Below are 22,036 nucleotides of genomic sequence, written 5' to 3'. Positions count from 1 at the left end.
TCAGAAGATGGAGAAGGAGAGAATGCACGCCCCCAGCTTCTTAAGTTTGGGAATTATGTCGAACTAATGCTACGAGCTTCCGGAATCCCATGTAATATTCGTAAAGTCGATCATTACGTGTGGTTATCCAAGTTATTCAAAAAGAAGTCGATAGAGATTCATCCCCTGCTCTTAGTGCTAGCTCTATATGCCTGGCATTGAAGAAGAAAGATCAGATGCGCCAACTCTGCTCTTTGCATGTTTTCATGAATCATTAGACAATGTTTGTGAAATTCCATCTAAGTGGGGAGATTGAGAGATATAAAGCAAGGTTAGTGGCAAAATGAACGGTATAATGATCCTCTGGGATCACACCTATCAGACAAGTGTGCTTGCCATAGTATTTTCTAGTTGTCCATAAATTTGTTTGAGTTTTTCTGCCTCTGAGCATCTACTTGATTGTATCCAGATTCCCATCCCTTATAATGAATGGTCCAAGAATTCTTTTTTTCTTCCCATACCTTAAACTCCCTGTATGCCCACAAACTCCATAATTTGACAGCGGATTTTAGCCTCTCCTTAGTGTGGAACAATATTTCAGACTCAAGAGTAATTGCATTATCATCCATCCAAACTTTGGAACAAACACCCTATGACTCACAGGTATATGCAAACACCTTTTGACGCTCCTGAATATCATATAAAAATGAAATGTTCTCCCTATGAATTGGTTGTGTCTGTTGTACTTATCGACTTGCGGTTGGCCATCATCGCCAACATCATGATCAGAATTAGAGCCGTCAATCTCATCTGACTTATATGCATCGTTTTGGGCATCACTATCAGAATCATCACCCCCTTCATCGACATGAGCATCAGCTTCAACACGAGCAAGTATATCTGAAAATATTAGAATCTTTGAGATTTCAGTAATCACAAGTATGATGGTTGCGTTGCCGGTTCCTGAACCATCTCCAAGACTATGGCAATAATAATTTTCAGTGGAAAATTATGTGCCAAAACTAGTACAACCATGGCCATAACTACTAGGTGCTGGGTCAATTTCTGGTGATGTACTTTGTGATAACAAACATGTAAAACTACGAAATTCTGAGTGGATCAGTACATGGCACATAAGCTTCGATTGGAATTTCATTAAGATTAAAAGATGGCACATTAGAAATCAAATATGACTCATGAAAAATATTTGAGGGCTTAACAACCTCCAATAATTCAGTTTTAATAAACATCTCAAGCACAACAAAATTAATCATATGCCTTAGTCTATCAGGTGCCCTAAAAAATCTTGCAGTGACTCACTATCAACAATAGGAATTTCTATATATTGAGCAATACCATGTGTGGTCTGATATGGCCACTTACCAAAGGTAATAAGCGTTACCTCGTTAGGGTTGGTTTTCATCATAATATGCAATTTCCTAACTAGCCACTCATACTCAACATTTCAGTGGAAGTTTTACAATGGAACGAGCACCACAATTATATCTAACTGTGTCAGCTTCATAAATAATCTCATCGCCCCATTACAGTGCAACCCTTACACAATGATCAATGGACATTTTAAAACCTACAGAAACTAGAAATTTTAATCAATACATAATACCAAGATTTGACAATTACATTACAAACTATGAAAATGATACTAACCTTTTTTCAAATTTAGTATATTCAAACATACCATACACAACATGAAATATCATCAGTTATATATAGAATCCAAACGCATGTATGCTAGCAAATTTTTTCATCAAATGCGCATACATACGCAAACCTTCCATTTTACACAGAAGGCACGATCTGACAATGAACCTTCCTTAAACCTGTAACGTCAGACATTTGTCAAATCAACGTCAGACATTTTACAAAGAAAAGCGTGTCAGCAGATTGAGCCTTCTGTGTAATTTTAAAAATGCACAAAAGGTGCATTTATTGAGTAAACCTTCTATTGATTTAAAAATTACATCGAAGATGTAATTAGTCAACGCGCCTTCTTCTTAAAATATAGTTAACGATCCATCAGGTTTGGAGCATTAAAATTACAAGAAGAAGGCTCGCTTACCTTGCGCGCCTTCATCATTAATGTTAAAAAAAAAATGACAACCCTATATGTTGGAGTAGTGCTCCATTCTCTGCCATTTAAGTCAAGCCTTCCCTTATCTCTGCTCTCACCTCTTGCATTGTTTTGCATAATAGCTTTATCCATCTGTCAGATAGCTTGTTTAGTTGATTGTAGCAGAGAAAATCCTGAATGTGAAACAACAGAACTAGCCACCACTTCACAAAATCTATTCTCATATAAAAACAGGTAACTCCTTTACCAATTTTATTAGCAACATTATCATCACTTTGAAGAGGACTTTTTTTTTAGTAATTTGATACTCACTTTGGATGTCCCTACTCTGCATGTTTATAACACTAGAATTGGTTATGCTCACATTTGCATTACGCTCATTTCGATGGCTTCTACTAAACCTATTTGTATTTGTTTTCTCCAAATTGCTTAATACAAGCTCATTCTCAATTTTCAGCTTCTCAAGAAGGATAATTTACCTTAAAGAAACTTTTGTGCAAGCTGAAGCCACTCTGAAGAAAACCATTGGAAGATTATAAATTATCGAACCTTGCATTCCCAAAAGAATGAGAGCCAATCTTGATTCTGTTCCATGCTCCTAGTGACATCAACTGGATTTCTTTTCGAGCACATGGAGCCGATACAATTTTAACTATTTGGTAATGGAGCTGAAAATAAATTACAATTTGTCAATCTGATAATTATCTAATTATCATAGTTCAAACATGAAGAAGGAGTACACACTGTGTATATATAAAATGTGAAAAGCAGTAAATTTTCTTCATTTTTTTCAACAAAGCTGCACCTTATTCAACTTCAGAACCAAGAGAGATTCACTTATATCTATTAATATATCTTTCACCAGTTACCCAAAAGTAAACGTGGAATTAGGGTGCTATGCCTTCTTGATCTTTTATGTATAATATCCTGTACAACAAGGTATTTGAAGCCCAAAATTAGTCACTGGAAAGGTAAAACTTACAGCTGCATTGTAGAAATTTTCTGAGAAACAAATTTGATAATACAATCAAAATACTATTCAAGTACAAGAGGTTCTTAATTCTTTGAGTCTAGAAAAACATTCAATACAAGTTCCAGGTCAACCTCTCTTTGGTTGTTTGCAAGTTACTAATAAATACATGCTAAATAAGCTTTAGTTGCAGATGTTATTTCAAAGGTTTTTCAGGCTGTGCTAAGAAGTCTTCTGAGTTCTGAAACCTTCTCTTTTACTTTTTTTCCCGATAGTTAAAATTGAACGCCACACAAAACCCGCTTCCGTAGAAATCCAAAAGCAACATCTACAAAATGCGGAAAAAGAGAAGAGCACGACTCACAAGCATAGTTACTTCTCAAGCATCATCATCAAGTGTAAGCACCCCAGGAAGCGGTATCCCCTCAAGAAGCTCCTTGCTGGCAAACCCTCCCATTGAAACGTGGCTCATCTTGTCCGCAAAGCCCCACCTTTTCAACAGCAGCAACAGAGTCGCCACCTGTTATGATTGTTGTTACTCCATTTTCATCAAGTTGTGCAGATATTTTTGCAATAGCCTCCGTTCCAGTAACAACTTTGTCATACTCAAACACTCTCATAGGTCCATACTAAATGACAGTTTTTACGGTATCTAGGGCTACGCTGAAAGACAGCGATAACATCTGGTCCAATATCTAAACCCATCCAATTATGTGGAATTTTAGATATTGAAACAACTTCCTATTAGCACCAGACGAAAACTTATTTGCTATCACAACATCAACAGGAAGAATTAGAGATACACCATTTTCCTTTGCCTTTTCAATAAGTGATTTTGCTGGATCAAGCATTACATCCTCCACAAGTGAGGATCTAACAGAGTAGCCTTGGGCCTTATAGAAAGTAAATATCAGACCTCCACCAAGGAGTAATAAGTTAACCTTGTTCAACAAAAGGTTCTCTATCACACCAAACTTAGTTGAAACTTTTGAACCACCAACAACTGCAGCAAATGGCATCCGTAGATTTTTTACAACTTCGGTAAGATAGCGAAGTTCCCTTTTCATAAGGAATCACCTGATGAAGTTAAAGTCGTCTTCTTTCAAGTAACTGAAAAATAAGTGGATCATATCAGACGTGTGTTCAACGATCATATAGAAGAGAGCAAACGGCTAAGTAATTAATGAAAAGGGAAAAACTCACATCCCGCCAACTATGTCGACTATCAGAGGATTCCTCCCAATGTTGTTTTGACAATTGGAATTGTGCGTGCAACATGTTGATCAGGGAAGCAACTGGAAAGATAGAAAGTCTATAATTTTAAATGTGAGAAAAGTGCAGAAGAAATATATATTTCTTTATATAGTCTACTCAAAAGTGGAGGCGGTTGGCTTGGGCAACAAGTTTTAGGGTTTCCACAAACAACGACACCGTTCCAGAACAGAGGCTTTAGCATACATATCTGATTGGGATCTTTTCACAAATAGCCGGTTGTGCAGTTTGTCATTGAATCGCCCCTGGATTACGAGTTACTCTAAATTCCTCCATATTTCATGTTTCTAGTCGAATCACATAGGGAAGTATTCATCCTTGGAAAAGCTCGAAACAATGATGTATTCTTGGTTCATCGAATTGATGTTATCAATAAAATGTTTGATGAAGTTAAGCGTTTGGGAAACGGACTACGAGCAAATACATGTTTTTTCATGGAACCTTCTGAGGTACCTGGACTGTAGGAATTTCGTATTTTGAGTTTCTGAGCGGTTATGGCGTGCACAGAGCTAGACCTGGTATTTGTACCTTTCCAAATTGACCCCTTCTTGCTCTATATCAAGCACAAGCGCCGCTAGACTAGCTAGAATGTCAATTAGTAAGGTACTGTTCATCTTTCGATTTTTCGTTTACAATGGTGGTGTTAAGGCCAATCACTACTAAAAAAGAGTGTAATTCCGTCCGCTATTTTCGACCGTAATCAGTCGGAAATTAATAATTTCCGACCGAATTCCGATCGATTTTAATTGGTCGAAAAAAGAATGGTCGCAAACGTGTACCGACCGAATTCGGTCGAAAACATCAAAGCGTTGACTGATTGTCAAACTTTAATTTTCGACCGAAATCGGTCGGAAATAATTAAATATTTTTTTTTTTTAATTTTTAAATTTCTGACCGAAATCGGTCGGAAACTATTATTATTATTATTATTTTTCATTTTCATTTTCCGACAGAATTCGGTCGGAAATTTAAAATAATAATAATTTTATTTAATTAAATAATTAGTTGTAAATTGTAATAAATTGTTAATTTATTTATAAAAATAAATATAAATTCATAATTTCCGACCGAATTCGGTCGGAAATTTCAATAAACTGGAGAATTTATTTGCAATTTCCGACCGAATTCGGTCTGAAATCTGGGTAAAAACTGGGCAAAAATGCCTATTTTTGAGCTACACCACCTGCCAATTACAACCAATATCCATCCTATAATGGCAGCATTACATTGCTGCCATTCAACCATAATTAATCAACAACAATGAATATACTAACAACAACAACAACAACACTAACAACCATTATCTAACAACAATAACAACTAATAACAACCACAACAAGAACTACTAAAATATTCAATAACAAAATAACAATATAATCATCATTCAAAACTAGTTTCAACTAAATATTGACAAGTTCAATACTTTGTTTAGCAATACACACCATTCAATGAGTTTTTTATCTAGCATCATCTCCATCTTCATTCCTAGAACCTTCATCGTCGGCACATGGGGAAGGCTCACGAGACCGTGGAATGGGGAAAGGACCACTAGCAAGAAGATTGGCCAGCTGACCTTGAAGGAGATTAAATTGTTCGTCCCTCCTTTCTAGCTGAACTTGAAGGGTACCAAATTGTTCATCTCTCTTTTTTTCTCTAGCCTTTGTCTCTTCAAGCTCTACTGTCATCTTTGCGATCTTCTGTTCCATAGACGATATAGTCGACCTATCAATCGCCTCGATCTTCTGTCTATATAATATTATAAACATTTATAGTATTTATGAAACTTACATGTGTAGTCTCCGCCCGGTCCTCAACCCATCTATTTGGATTTGTCGGTGCCTTCTTCTTCCGGATGTGAGTCTCCATGAAGAACTCATCATGACTCATCTTTATCCCATATTTTTTTTCCCTACAAATATAATAAAACGTGTTAACAAAATTAACATATATAAATATAGTTCGATAAAAATAGACCGAAATATTTTAAGGAATTACAAGTTGTCTTCTCGCATTCCCTATGCTCCTTGAACCCAGACAATGCAAGGAGCCACCCTTCTCAGATGCTCGGGCCTTCTTTCCCAGTTCACTCTGCTTCTCGAATTTCTCGGTGGCCCAATATCTCTACAGATCCTCCCATAAATTTGGTAGAACCCATGAAGGCTTCTTGTTAACCTTTCGAGTGGAGCGGAAGGAGTAGAGAGTCTCTTACGACATTTGTACTCCCAATTTGCACAAATTTCACGGTTATACCGGTCCTCCCAGGCACACTTAGTGTGCAAATAAAGTATGTAGCGTTAGATTAAAATATTATTAATATAATGCTTAAATAGATAAGAATTGTATTAAAACCTTAAATTGGTTGAACATTTGTTGCACGAGATCCTCTGGAAAGTCACTCCAAGTCAGATGGGGTGCATTATACAACCCGCCAAGAATATAAGTGATTATCTTTGTAACATAATGATTAGGAATGAACCTGCAACATAGCAATTATATTAAATAAACAAGAGTAGCTATTCCCTTCCCTTCGTGGATGACTAACGGCCTCTAACTGTTCATAAAAATATTTTACCTCTTCGTTAGGAGGTTGTTCAACACTTTCATGGGTTTCAAAATCGAAGTGCATCCCAAAAGCATCCGCAACCATTTCATGGTATCTAGGATGTTGAACGTTATTCTCCACCGACCTACTACTTTCACCAACAACTACATTATGAAATACACCATCACTACCATCAATCTCTCCATGACTAGTCCACACAAAATAATTATCCATAAATCCTTTTTTATAAAGATGAGCCTTAACATCCTCCGATCCAAAAAATTGCAAACACTTGCACTTCACACAAGGACACCTAATCAACCCTCCAATCCGAAACGGTTCAAGTGACATTGCATGCGTAATAAATTCCTTAACCCCTTCTATAAATTACTTCCTTAAAAACCGATGATTAGGATAATTCCTATTATACATCCAACTACGATATTCCATCTACATAAAGAACGAATAAATTATATTAATCATAGTTCAAATTAATTTATAGAATTAAGTTACATAATAAACTTTAGTTACAATATAATTAATTTAAATAATTTGAGTGCTTATTAATTTAAAAGTTCATATATATCCCTAAAATAATAATAATCTTCTAACATAGATAATGCTATCATAAACATAATCAATAGGGGTAAACCCTAAATCTAATTAATCATTAACTAAACTCTAGTTTATACAATAGAAGAAGTAAAATTACTTAAATTAAAAAATGTAGATAACTAACCTTGAAAGAGAAGAGAGGGAGTTTGATTTTGGCGCTAAAAGTAGTAGGGTGGTGGTGGCAGAGGAAGCAGTGGTGGCAGCCGGCGGCCAAACAATGGCGGGGGAGGGGAGGGAGACGATGGGGGGGCTTTGATTTTGGGTGAGGAGGGAGACAAGAGTTTATTTTGGGTGGAAATGCAACTAGAAAGGAGATGATGAGAAATGGAAGAGAGATAGAGAAAATGAAAAAATGGAGAAGAAGCCCGTCCCTGGCAGATCTAAATTGGAAATTTTCGACCGAAATCGGTCGGAAAATTCGGTCGAAAATATTAAGTGACATTTGACCGTTTGACCATGCCATTTCCGACCGAAATCGGTCGGAAATGTTTAGTTAATATTTAATAATTAGTTAACTACTTATTATTTATTATAAGTTATATATATCAAATAAGTATTAAATATTATTTATTTAAAAGCTAAAAGCTCTTTATTATTTACACACACAAATATATAGTATAGTATAATATATATACTAAGTGTATAGTATATAAGCTATATTCGATATAACATTAGCTATATTAAGATGTGTATATATATATATATATATATATATATATATATATATATATATATAAAAGCTCTTTATTATTTACACACACAAATATATAGTATAGTATAATATATATACTAAGTGTATAGTATATAAGCTATATTCGATATAACATTAGCTATATTAAGATGTGTATAGTATATAAGCTATATTCGATATAACATTAGCTATATTAAGATGTGTGTGTGTATATATATATATATATATATATATATATATATATATATATATATAGAGAGATGTAGTATATATATATATAAAAGCTCTTTATTATTTACACACACAAATATATAGTATAGTATAATATATATACTAAGTGTATAGTATATAAGCTATATTCGATATAACATTAGCTATATTAAGATGTGTGTATATATATATATATATATATATATATATAAAAGCTCTTTATTATTTACACACACAAATATATAGTATAGTATAATATATATACTAAGTGTATAGTATATAAGTTATATTCGATATAACATTAGCTATATTAAGATGTGTATAGTATATAAGCTATATTCGATATAACATTAGCTATATTAAGATGTGTATATATATATATATATATATATATATTCGATAAAATATTAGCTATATTAAGATGTCTCTCTCTCTCTCTATATATAGTATAGTATAAGATGTATATATAGTATAGTATTAGAGTTGTAGTTTAGGAAGTAGTTGAGTCTTGTCTTATTTCGTACCGTTGTGAGACTAGTCTGGTAGGGTTTTTGTCTAAGCTAGCTCGAGGCAATGTAGTGTCTTACTATTCTGCGTTTCAGTGTCAGACCTATTTACTAGCTATCGTTTTTGTTTTTGCTTTTTTCGTTTTTGCTTTGCATCTTTCTTCTAGATTTCATGTTGTTCCTATTTTTCCTATGATTTATGTGGTGATATTGATATTGTCTTATTTTTTCTTTTTGTTCTCTTGAGCCGAGGGTCTTTCGGAAACAGCCTCTTTACCTCTTCGGGGTAGGGAAAGGTCTGCGTACACACTACCCTCCCAGACCTCACTAGTGGGATTTCACTGGGTTATTGTTGTTGTTGTATATATAGTATAGTATAATATATATACTAAGTGTATAGTATATAAGCTATATTCGATATTACATTAGCTATATTAAGATCTCTCTCTCTCTCTCTCTCTCTCTCTCTCTCTCTCTCTCTCTCTATATATATATATATATATATATATATATATATATATATATATATATATATATATATATATATATATATTATATATATATCGAATATAGCTTATATATATAAGCTATATTATATCGAATATAATACTATATTAAGATGTATATATAGCATTGTATAGTATAGTGTATAGATATAAGTATTAAATAATATTTATTTAAAATCTCTTTATTATTTATCCACACAAATATTATTAAATTTATATTTTAATTTGTATAAAAGCGTTTTCCGACCGAATTCAGTCGGAAATATTGAATTATAATTATTTCTATTGGTTAATTAAATATATATAATTTTTGTTTTGTGCGGGAAACAAAAAATTCAAACTTTCCGACCGAATTCGGTCGGAAATTTGGTAAATTTTTGATAAATAATTATTTTTGTACATAATTTAAAGTATGACCAAATATTTTTGTCTTGGGCAAGAAACAAAAAGTTCAAACTTTTCGACCGAAATCGGTCGAAAATTCTGAATTTTTTTAATATATAATTATTTTTGTACATTATATAAAAGTATGACCAAATATTTGACCAATTTCCGACCGATTTCGGTCAGAAATTTGGAAAAGTTTTAATAAATAATTATTTTTGTACAATATATACAAGTATGACCAAATATTTGACCAATTTCCGACCGAAATCGGTCGAAAGTTTTATTTTTTTGCTGTCAGAAAATTTTCGTTGACTTTTGCGACCAAATACTCTTATTTCCGACCGATTTCGGTCGGGTTTTTTCCGACCGATTTCGGTCGGAAAGCCTTGGACGGAAATCACCCGATTTCTAGTAGTGAATTTGAATGCATGATATTATTTCACGGGTACCTCCTACCTTTCAACCACGACTTTAATATATTCATCATCTTAAGTCAGTCCAGTCCTCTGTAATAAGATTTGATTTGATTCAAGCATGATGATCTGGAATTTTGAATGCTTTTAGTTTTAGCAGAAATTAAGTCATGTATGCGCCTATACCACTGTGTGCGCTATAATTTCTAATACAAGCTTATTATTGTATTTTATAACTAAGTTTCAGATGTATGAATTGAAAGTGTTTGGTTATACCTTATTCGTGTACTCCACAATGTGATTAAAAGAAGACAATAGGAACATCTTTTGAGCATCTTAAGAAACACTTATCCGTGGAGGTAATAACATGATGCCTATACCTCAGAAAACAAAATGAAACAACATATTTATGAAACAACTAATTTTTAAAATAGCAAAACCTTTAACAACTAACCTAGCCTTATACTTATCAACGGATCCATCCGGTTTTAACTTTTTTCTTAGGACCCATTTGCACCCAATTGTTTTACAACTTGACGGTAAATCAACTAACTTCCAAGTTTTATTAAAAATTAGTGATTCCATTTCATCATTGAGAGCCTCTTTCCTAAAAATAGCATCATGTGACAATAAAGCTTCTTGTAAAGTAAGAGGGTCATTTTCAATATTAAAAACATAAAAATCAGGACCAAATATTTTTTCTATTCTAGCTCTTTCACTTCTTCTTAAGAACTAGGCATAGACAAAATTTTGCAAAATAGAAGTATTAGAACTAAGCATAGACAAAATTATCTTTATCTCTTTGACCCCCACTAATTTTGAGTTCGGAACCAAAGTATTGTTCATTTGGACTCAAGAGACACAAATAGGTTCAAAATAAACTAGGCACCATTTTATATGTAGCGCGGTTATTCATGAGCATCTAAATGATAACAAAGTCTGACTGATAAAAACACTGTCTAAAAATATAGAACAATACAATAACTTAAGGGAAGGAGAGACAAGGTCTGCAAACACTAGCAGCTACCTCGAAATCTCCGGAAGATCAACTGTGCGAAGAAATCAATACCCACTGTGTTCGGGAATACCTGGACCTGCACACGAAGTGCAGGGTGTAGTATGAGTACAACCAACTCAGTAAGTAACAATACTAAATAAATAATTGAAAGTAGTGACGAGCTTCACAATTAAGTCCAATTACAGCAATTTCCAACATAAGAAGGTAGGCATGCTTTCAAGTTCGACAATTAGGGCCAAAACAACAATTTCATGTCAAGTTCACCTAAAACAGAAGGTAATATCTCTCATAAATTCCCAAAACAGTGGTATATGACAACTGAAGTACAATAATAATGAAATCAATGCATCCTCTCAGAGCACCAGTCACTCAGCCTTCTCATTCACTCCAACCTCACAATTACTCGGCACTCGCACTCAGTAGGTACATGCGCTCACTGGGTGTGTGTGCAGACTCCGGAGGGGCTCCTTCAGCCCAAGCGCTATAATCCGCACGGACAACTCACGTGCTGCACGGACAACTCACGTGCTAGTATAATATCTGGATCCGCACGGACAACTCACGTATTGCACGGATAACTCACGTACTATAATATCAATATCTCACAATCAAGCCCTCAGCCTCACTCAGTCATAAATCTCTCCAGTCTCTCGTGCTCTTAGAAATCATGAAAATCAGCCCTAACAATAATAATATGATGCATCAATAATGAACAATAGAGATAGAGGTATAATATGCAAGTAAAATTGTGATTAAGTGTAAAACAATAATTTAGCAGATAATTCAACATGTACCCGACCTTTGTGGGTCCCTAAGTGCCAACACATAGCCTAAACATGATTTCTAACATGATTTGTAGTTCGATTCCTCTAATACATAGAAAATGTGCGCATAACAACAAATTATTCATCTACACAGTTCTATGGAATTTTTCAAGTCACAATTCCTATAGTACACGCCCACGCGCCTAACATGTGCATCACTTCAAAACCAATCACATAATACATAATCCGGGGTTTCATACTCTCATAACTAAATTTAGAAATGTTACTTACCTTAAACAGTGTAATTCTTTATTCTGCTATGCCTTTACCTCGCGAATCGGTCTTTAAACGCCTCGAATCTAGTCACAATTAATTTAATTTAGTCAATATAAATTATAGGAATAAATTCCATATGCAAATACTAATTCTCCAACAAAATTCGAAATTGCACTCAAAAATCACCCGTGGGGCCCACGTATCGGAACCCAACAAAAGTTATAAAATATGAACGCCCATTCAACCACAATTCCAACCATACCAAAATTACTAAATTTCGATAACAATTCGGCCCTCAAATCCTTAAATTTATCCAAGAGGGTTTTCAAAATTTTTCAACTTAAATCACCAATTAAATGCTAAAAATAGCAATAAATTCGGGTAATTTGACCAAAATTGACTTAAGAACACTTACCCCGTTATTTTTCCTTGAACATCTCTCAAAAATCGCCTCTCCCGAGCTCCAAATCGTTAAAAATGGATTAGAACTTAAACTCCCTGCCCAGACATTTGCTCTACGCGATCGCGAAGCACAGATTCCCCACTGACCATTTTAACCTTACACGATTGCGGATAATTGCACGCGATCGCGAAGCTCAACTACACAAACCCACACGATTGCAGACTTGTCCACGCAATCGAGAAGCACAACCTCGTGTGACCCCCTGCTACCTTACTTCCTCTACGCGAACGCGACATGCCTCACGCCTTCGCGATGCGTGAACTACTCAAGCTACGTGATCGCATTGAACAAAGACTCAGCAGCCCCAATTAAGCCTACGCGATCGCGAATCTCCCTACGCGATCGCATAGCCCAAAACCTATGCTGCCCAGCTAAGCCTACGCGATCGCAGACCAATTCATGTGATTGTGTACAAGGAAACCAGACATGTGCACCAGAAAAACTTCAGCAAAACACCAAGTCCAAAAACTAATCTGTTAACCATCCGAAACTCACCCGAGGCCCCCGGGACCTCAACCAAATATACAAATAAGTCCTAAAACATCATACGAACTTAGTCGAAACCTCAAATCACATCAAACAACGTTAAAAATAAGAATCATACCCCAATTCAAGCCTAATGAAACTAAGAAATTCCAACTTCTATATTTGATGCCGAAACCTATCAAATCAAGTCCGATTGACCTCAAATTTTGCACGCAAGTCATAAATGTCATAACGGACCTATTCCAATTTCCAGAATCGGATTTTGACCCCGATAACAAAAAGACAACTCCCCGATCAAACTTCCAAGCTTAAATTTCTATTTTAGCCATTTCAAGCCTAATTTAACTACGAACTTCCAAATAATTTTCCGGACACACTCCTAAGTTCAAATCACCATACGGAGCTATTGGAATTATCAAAATTTTATTTCGGGGTCGTTTATACATAAGTCATCATCCGATCAACTATTTCAACTTAAGCTTTAAACCTTGGAACTAAGTGTTCCAATTCATACCAAAACCTCACCGGACCAGAACCAATTACCCCCGGCAAGTCACATAACAACTGTAAAGAATAAATTGAGCAGTAAATGGGGGAACGAGGCTGTAATACTCAAAACAACCGGCAGGGTCATTACATTCTCCCCTCTTAAACAAACGTTTGTCCTCGAACGGGTTTAGAATTATACCTGGAGTCTCAAATAGATGTGGATATTTGCTCTGCATCTCCCGCTCAATCTCCCATGTAGCTTCTCCGACTGGCTGGCCTCTCCACTGCGCTTTTACTGAAGCTATGTTCTTTGATCTCAACTTTCGAACTTGCCGGTCTAAAATAGCCATCGACTCCACATCATTAGTCAAATTACTGTCCAACTGCACTGTGCTGAAATCCAAAACATGAGACAGATCTCCGACATACTTTCGGAGCATAGATACATGAAATACTGGATGAACACCTGATATACTAGGCGGCAATTCCAGTTCATAAGCCACCTCTCCAATCTTCTTAAGTACTTGAAATGACCCAATATACAGAGGACCCAACTTGCCCTTCTTCCCGAACCTCAACATACCCTTCATGGGTGAAACCTTGAGCAGCACCTTCTCCCCAACCATGTAAGCAACATCACAGACCCTCCAGTCGGTATAACTCTTATGTCTACACTGTGCCGTGCGAAGCCGCTCCTGAATCAATTTAACTTTCTCCAAAGCATCCTAAACCAAATTAGTACCCAATAGCCTAGCCTCACCCGGCATAAACTAACCCACTGGAGACCGATATCATCTCCCATAGAAAGCCTCATACGGAGCCATCTGAATGCTCGATTGGTAGATGTTATTGTAAGCAAACTCTGCCAGTGGAAGAAATTGATCCCAAGAACCTCCAAAATCTATAACACAAGCGTGTATCATATCTTCCAATATCTGAATAGTGTGCTAAGACTGTTCGTCCATCTGAGGGTGAAATGTTGTACTCAACTGAATATGTGTACCCAAACACCGCTGCTCTGCTCTCCAAAACTGTGATGTAAACTGCGTGCCCCAATCTGAAATGATAGATACTGGCACACCGTGTAGGCGAACAATCTCGTGGATATAAATCTCAGCCAACCGCTCCGAAGAATAAGTAGTACCGACTAGAATAAAATGTGCAGACTTGGTCAACCGATCTATAATCACCCAAACAACATCAAACTTCCTCAAAATCCGTGGGAGTCCAACTACGAAGTCCATGGTGATACGCTCCCACTTCCACTCTGGAATTTCAAGTCTCTGAAGCAATCCGCCAGGTCTCTGATGCTCGTACTTCACCTGTTGACAATTTAAACACCGAACTACAAACCCAACTATATTTTTCTTCATTCTTCTCCACCAATAGTGCAGCCTCAAGTCCTGATACATCTTGGCGACACCCGGATGTATGGAATACCGTGAACTGTGAGCCTCCTCAAGAATCAACTCCTGCAGTCCATCTACATTTGGCACACGAATCCAACCCTACATCCTCAACATCCCATCATCCCCAATAGTAATATCTTTGGCATCACCGTGCTGAATTGTATCCTTTAGGACAAGCAAATGGGGATCATCATATTGGCACTCTCTAATGCAGTCAAATAAAGAAGACCGAGAAACCACACAAGCTAGAACCTGACTGGGCTCACGAACTGATTAGCCAAGGTCTGAACATCAACTGCAAAAGGCCTTTCACCAACTAGAATGAATGCAAGGCTGCCCATACTCACCGCCTTTCTACTCAAGGCATCGGCCACCACATTGGCCTTCCCGGGATGATACATAATAGTAATATCATAATCCTTTAGTAGATCCAACCATCTCTGCTGCCTAAAATTTAGATCCTTCTATTTGAATAAGTGCTGAAGACTCCGGTGAACTGTAAATACCTCCAAGACACACCATAGAGATAATGCCTCCAAATTTTCAATGCATGAACAATGGCTGCCAATTCTAAATCATGGACAAGGTAGTTCTTTTCATGTGGCTTCAGCTAGCGCGAAGCATAAGCAATAACTCTACCCTTCTGCATTAAGACACACCCAATACCAATCCGAGAAGAATCACAATATATAGTATAAGAACTTGAAGCTGAAGGCAAAACTAGAACTGGAGTTGTGGTCAAGGCAGACTTAAGATTCTGAAAACTCTCTTCACACTCATCCGACCACCTGAATGGAGTACCTTTCTGGGTCAATTTAGTTAAAGGCGATGCAATAGACGAGAAGCCATCCACAAAGCAATAATAATAACTTGCCAAGCCGAGGAAACTCTGAATCTTAGTAGTTGAAGATGGCCTGGGCCAACTATGAACTGCCTCTATCTTCTTTGGATCCACATTAATTCCTTCACTGGACACTATGTGTCCCAAGAATGCCACCAAACTAAGACAGAACTCACACTTCGAGAATTTGGCATAAAGTCTCTCCTCCCTCAGCTTCTGTAATAAAATACCCAAGTGTTGTGCTTGCTCCTCCTGGCTACATGAGTACACCAGGATATCATCAATAAATACTACAACAAATGAATCAAGATATAGCTGGAATACACTATTCATCAAGTGCATAAATGTTGCTGGGGCGTTAGTTAGCCCAAAAGATATCTCGAGAAATTTGTAGTGACCATAACGAGTCCTGAATGCTGTCTTTAGAATATCCGAATCCCGAATTTTAAACTGGTGATACCCAGATCTCAAATTAATTTTGAATACCTTCGCTCCCTGAAGCTGGTCAAATAAATCATCAATACGCGGCAAAGGATACTTATTCTTGATTGTAACTTTGTTCAACTTCCTGTAGTCGATGCACATCCGCATAGTACCATATTTCTTTTTCACAAACAGAATCGGTTCACCCCAAGGCGACACACTAGGCCTAATAAACCCCCTATCAAGAAGTTCCTGAAGTTGCTCTTTTAATTCTTTCAACTCAGCTGGTGCCATACGATACGGAGGAATAGAAATGGGCTGAGTGCCCGGCACCAAGTCAATACCGAAGTCAATATCCCTGTCGGGTGGCATACCCGACATGTCTGCAGGAAATACATCCAGAAAATCCCACATTACCAGTATAGAATCAATGGTAGAAGTGTCTGCATCAATATCTCTCACAAAGTCCAAATATGAACAACACCCTTCCCAACCATCCGTTGAGTCTTGAACCTCTCCACTCAACCTTCGGCAATCCCGGTATCGCCAACGTCACCATTTTTGCGTGATAGTCCAGAATAGCATGACATGGAGACAACCAATCCATACCCAAGATTACATTGAAATCAACCATGCTAAGGAATAAGATATACACTCTAGTCTCCAGCCCCCTAATAGTTACCACACATGACCGGTACACACGGTCCATAATAATAGTATCACTCACCAGCGTAGATACGCGAACAGGTGAAACTAGGGACTCACGGGGCATATCCAGATAATGAGTAAAGCATGATGATACATACGAATAGGTGGAACCATGGTCAAATAATATAGAAGCTTCCTTGTGGAACATTGAGACAATACATGTGATCACTGCATCAGAAGCAACAACATCTGACCTGGCAGGAAAAGCATAGAATCGGGCTTGACTGCCACTTGATCGGCCTCCCCCTCTTGGGCAACCTCTAGCTGACTGACCCCCACCCTGAGCTGGCTGGGCGGGTGGTGTAACTGCTGGTGCTGGTGCCATCGGCCGAGAACCATGCTGTGGAGCCCCACTCAACAACCTAGGGCAATCTCTCTTGATATGATCAAAGTCTTCGCACTCAAAACAAACCCTCCTCTAACAGAGCTGCTGGTCCTAATAACCTGAGGCACTGCCTGTAGAAGCATGAGCATACGAGGCATGGTGAGAACTCTGCGCTGGTAGTGTACTGAATGAAGACTGGACTGAGCGAGCACTGTAAGAATCGTGGCTAGTTGATGTACCACGATGAGCTGGACGAGTTGTCTGAGCGGGCCTATAGGAGCGACCCCTGCTGTGGTAGGACTACCCCCCAGAAGGTACTCCACCGTAACCGCTTGAACCTCGAGGCCTCCTGGCCTCCCTCTCACCACACTCCTGACTACGGACCATCTCTATCTGCCGAGCAATGTCAACCACCTCGTCAAAAGTGTCACCAGATACCCTCTCCCTAGTCATAAGTAATCGCAACTGATACGTGAGGCCATCAATGAACCTCATGATCCTCTCCCTATCAACGGGAACTAACCAAACTGCGTGACGAGCAAACTTAGAAAACCTCATCTTGTACTGGGTCACAGACATGCCATCCTGCCGAAGCTGCTAAAACTGTATGCGCAGCTCCTCCCTGGGAGACTGCGGCATGAACTTCTCAAAGAAGAGAATGGAGAACTCTTGCAATGTAAGTGGTACTGCACCAACTAACCCGCGCCTCTCATAATCCTCCCACCATCTGAAGGCAGCCCCAAAAAACTGAAAAGTAGTGAACGAGACCCCACTAGTCTCCAGAATGCCCGTTGTCCGAAGCATCCGCTGCACTTATCCAGAAAACCCTGAGCATCTTTTGACTCAGCACCGCTAAATGATGGAGGTCGAAGCCTCCCAAATCTCTCAAGTCTCCTCTACTTATCATCAGCCATAACGGGGACTGTCGGGACCTGAGCAGCTGTAACCGGTTGGGATGGTAGTGCCCCCGGTATCTGAAGTCCCTGTACTACCTACTCTGGGGTACATGCAATAGGGGTATAAGTACCTCCCCCGGCTTAAGCTGAAACCACCTGAGCAAGGCATGTGCAAACAGACGATATCTGTGCTAGTGCCTCCTAAAGGCCTGGAATCACACTAGGCACAGCTGGTGCCTGAGCTGGTCCCGCCGGCTCAACTATATATGGAATATGCTCCTGAGCTGGAGCAACTGGTGGTGCTACTGGTGCTGCTCCAATTGTTGTACGAGCTACATCTCGACTTCTAACTCGGCCCCAGCCTCTACCACAGCCCCAGCCTCTCGCGGCCCTAACTGGTGGCACTGGTGGCTGACCATCAATTCGGTAGCACATGTCCTCACCATCTGTGAGAGAATAGATTAACAGAAATTTAGTTTCCGGAATCAACAAATTTGCAGGACAAAATACAAGAAAGTGAAATTTTCCTAAGGTTTCGACAGCCTCTCGAAGATAAGTACAAACGTCTTTGTACCGATACGCAAGACTCTACTAAACTTGTTCATGACTCGTGAGACCTATGTAACCTAGGATTTGATACGAACTTATCACGACCCAAAATTCACATGTCGTGATGGCGCCTATTGCAACACTAGGCAAGCCGATAACCTCAATAAAACACTATAATCTCTTACGTTTGAAAAAATAATATGTAGATGTAACAGAAAAATCCCACAATTCTTGATACAATTACACTTCCAAAATCCGGTGTCACTGAGTACATGAAAATCTAAATGATAACAAAGTTTGTCTGATAACAATAATGTCTAAAAATATAGAACAGTACAATAATTGAAGGGAAGGAGAGACAAGGTCTGCGAACACTGGCAGCTACCTCGAAATCTCTGGAAGATCAACTGCGCTAAGAAATCAACACCCACTGTGTCTCGGAACACCTGGATCTGCACACGAAGTGCAGGGTGTAGTATGATGACAACCAACTCAGTAAGTAACAATACTAAATAAACAACTGAAAGTAGTGACGAGCTTCACAGCTAAGTCCAATTACAGTAATTTCCAACATAAGAAGGTAGACATGCTTTCAAGTTCGAAATTAGGGCCAAAACATCAATTTCATGTCAAGTTCAACTGAAAGAGAAGGTAATATCTCTCAGAAATTCTCAAAACAGGGATATATGACAACTGAAGTACAATAATAATGAAATTAATGCATCCTCTCAAAGCAACAGTCACTCAATCATCCCATTCACTCCAACCTCACAATCACTCTACTCTCGGCATTCGCACTCAGTAGGTACCAGCGCTAACTAGGGGTGTGTGTGCATACTCCGGAGGAGCTCCTCCAGCCCAAGTGCTATAATCCGCACGGATAACTCTCGTGATACATGGACAACTTATGTGTTGCACGGACAACTCACATGCTAGTATAATATCTAGATCCGCACGGACAACTCACGTGATGCACAGATAACTCACGTGCTAATATAATATCTAGATCCGCACGAAAAACTCACGTGCTACACGAATAAATCACGTGCTATAATATCAATATCTCACAATAAGGCCCTCAGCCTCACTCAGTCATAAATCTCTCCAGTCTCTCGGTCTCTCAGAAATCATGAAAATCAGCCCAAACAGCAATAATATGATGCATCAATAATGAACAATAGAGACTGAGGTATAATATGCAAGTAAAACTGTGACTGAGTGTAAAACAACAATTTAGCAGATAATTCAACATGTACCCGACCTCTGTGGGTCCCTACAGTGCTAACACATAGCCTAAACATGATTTCTAACATGATCTGTAGTTCAATTCCCCTAATACGTAGAAAATGTGCGGATAACAACAAATTATTCATCTACACAGTTCCATGTAATTTTCCAAGTCACAATTCCTATGGTACACGCCCACACGCCCATCACCTAGTATGTGCGTCACCTTAAAACCAATCACATAACACATAATTCGGGGTTTCATACCATCAAAATATTTAGAACCGTTACTTACCTCAAATCGTGTAATTCTTTATTCTGCTATGCCTTTGCCTCGCGAATCTGTCTCCAAATGCCTCGAATGTAGTAACAATTAATTCGATTCAGTTAATAAAAATTATTGGAATAAATTCCATATGAATATACAAATTTTCCAACAAAATTTGAAATTGCACTCAAAAATTATCTGTGGGGCCCACATCTCGGAACCCGACAAAAGTTATAAAATATGAACGCCCATTCAGCCACGAGTCCAACTATATAAAAATTACTAAATTTCGATAACAATTCGGCCCTCAAATCCTCAAATTTATCCAAGAGGGCTTTCAAAATTTTCCAACTTAAATCACCAATTAAATACTAAAAATAGCAATAGATTCGGGTAATTTGACCAAAATTGAGTTAGGAACACTTACCCGTTGTTTTTCCTTGAAAATCTCAAGAAAATCACCTCTCCCCGAGCTCCAAATCGTTAAAAATGGAAAATGGAAACTTTCTGCCTAGACATTTGCTCTACGCGATTGCGGACCTTCTCACGCGATCGCGAAGCACAGATTCCCCACTGGCCATTTTAACCTTACGCGTTCGCGAAGCTCAACTACACAGACCCACGCGATCGCGGACTTGCCCACGCGATCGCAAAGCATAACCTCGCGTTACCCCCTGCTACCTCACTTCCTCTACGCAAACGCGAAATGCCTCACGCGTTCGCGATGCGTGAACTACTCCAGCTACTCGATCGCGGTCCTCCCCACGCGATCGCATTGAACAACGACTCAACATCCCCAATTAAGCCTACGTGATCATGAATCTCCCTACGCGATCGCATAGCACAAGACCTCTGCTGCTCAGCTAAGCCTACGCGATCGCGGACCAATTTATGCGATCGCGTACAAGGAAACTAGATCTGTGCACAAGAAAAACTTCAGCAAAATACCAAGTCCAAAAACTGATCCGTTAACCATCCGAATCTCACCCGAGGCCCCCGGGACCTCAACCAAATATACAAACAAGTCCTAAAACATCATACAGACTTAGTCGAAATCTCAAATTACATCAAACAACATTAAAAACATGAATCATATCCCAATTCAAGCTTAATGAAACTAAGAAATTCCAACTTCTATATTCGATGCTGAAACCTATCAAATCAAGTCGGATTGACCTCAAATTTTGCACATAAGTCATAAATGACATAACATACCTATTCCAATTTCCAGAATCAGATTTCTATTTTAGCCATTTCAAGCCTAATTTAACTACAGACTTCCATATAATTTTACAGACACACTCCTAAGTCCAAAATCACCATATGGAGCTATTAAAATCATCAAAATTTTATTCCGAGGTCGTTTACACATAAGTCATCATCCGGTCGACTATTTCAACATAAGCTTTAAACCTTGGAACTAAGTGTTCCAATACCTCACCGGACCCGAACCAATTACCCCCGGCAAGTCAGATAACAATTGTAAAGCATAAATTGAGCTGTAAATGGGAGAACATGACTGTAATTCTCAAAACGACTGGCCAGGTCATTACAAGCGCGCATATATAAGGCGCCTTATATATGCGTGCAATACATATATAAAAAATCGTGCCTTCTCCTTCCCCAACCAGACGCGAACAACCCCCCACCCCCCACCCCCCAATTTGTAATGCCTAAAAACTCCATTGGAGCCCATCTGCCCCACAAATAG

At 38.2% G+C, this 22,036-nt stretch overlaps 1 pseudogene; it reads right to left on the bottom strand.

Annotated features, from left to right (window-relative positions):
* Positions 1–673: 673 nt before the first annotated feature.
* The window catches only part of LOC107792796 (phosphoglycerate kinase, cytosolic-like), an 85,747-nt pseudogene continuing 64,384 nt past the window's right edge, over positions 674–22,036 (bottom strand).

The sequence above is a fragment of the Nicotiana tabacum genome, chromosome 9 (genome assembly GCF_000715075.1).
Source record: "Nicotiana tabacum cultivar K326 chromosome 9, ASM71507v2, whole genome shotgun sequence".
NCBI classification, from domain to species: Eukaryota; Viridiplantae; Streptophyta; class Magnoliopsida; order Solanales; family Solanaceae; genus Nicotiana; species Nicotiana tabacum.
The sequence above is the reverse complement of the archived record's forward strand: the minus strand, read 5'-3'. Positions and strand labels throughout refer to the sequence as shown.